The sequence below is a fragment of the Branchiostoma floridae genome, chromosome 2, assembly GCF_000003815.2.
Source record: "Branchiostoma floridae strain S238N-H82 chromosome 2, Bfl_VNyyK, whole genome shotgun sequence".
NCBI classification, from domain to species: domain Eukaryota; kingdom Metazoa; phylum Chordata; class Leptocardii; order Amphioxiformes; family Branchiostomatidae; genus Branchiostoma; species Branchiostoma floridae.
The window spans coordinates 10,825,072-10,826,240 of NC_049980.1; positions in this window are offsets into that span (position 1 = coordinate 10,825,072).

Genomic DNA, 1,169 nt, shown 5'->3' on the forward strand with positions numbered 1-1,169 from the left:
TAGCAAGGCCATCTCCCGTATACCACGTGATGCAGGTACAAGTCGCATTAAGGGCAGGAGGGGGATTATCCGTACAGGTGGCCTGGGCGTCACAAGGATTAGCCAAACAGGCGTCTATGTCTATAGATGAAAACATCGGATGTGACAAAAACATATCAATGTAAAATACCCAACGTTCTTTAGGCACAAAATGTATTTACATCATCGCGCACAGATTTGACGAAACGTTAATAAACAAACCTGAACGTAAACAAACAAACAAACAGGCCTGAACGTAAACAAATAAACAAACAGACCTGAGCATCCATTTCCGGTGACGAGTCCATCTCCTGTATACCCGGTGTTACAGGTACAAGTCGCATTAAGGGCAGGAGGGGGATTATCCGTACAGGTGGCCTGGGCGTCACATGGATTAGCCGAACAGGCGTCTATGTCTATAGATGTCAACATGAAATGAGATATGAGAAATCTATATTTAAGCTGTGAAAACGCAACAGCTTGCTTACACAAAATCTACATGAACGTTTATTGCATCATACAAGTACATGGTTTATGGGAAAGTCCAATACCTGAACATCCAGTTCCGTTAAGAAGACCATCTCCTGTATATCCGGTGTTGCAGGTACAAGTCGCATCAAGGGCAGGAGGGGGATTATCCGTACAGGTGGCCTGGGTGTCACATGGATTAGCCGAACAGGCATCAAAATCTACAGAATAGAAGTAAGATAAGAAAAAAGTTTAATGACGTGACTAAGTAAAAAGAAAAGATGAATGTTATAATATATTGATCTTCTTTCGCTTAGAAAGAATAACTCAAGGTTGTCAAAATAAGGTAATTTGGCTATCCAAGCTATCTTTCAACTAAATGTACATGATAACGCTTAAGATGTGATACCTGAACATCCAGTTCCATTATTATATCCATCCCCTGTATATCCAGTGTTACAGGTACAAGTCACATCAAGGGCAGGAGGGGGATTATCCGTACAGGTGGCCTGGGCGTCACACGGATTAGCTGAGCAGGCGTCTGTGTCTGTAGTATACACGTAAAGAAAAAAAGTATCATCTTTGTGGAAGTGAATTAGGTATAAAACAAAAAGTAATTTGTTATGAGAAAAGAGATACACATTATGCAATGTCAGAAAAAGACATATTGCGTTAAAGTGTAA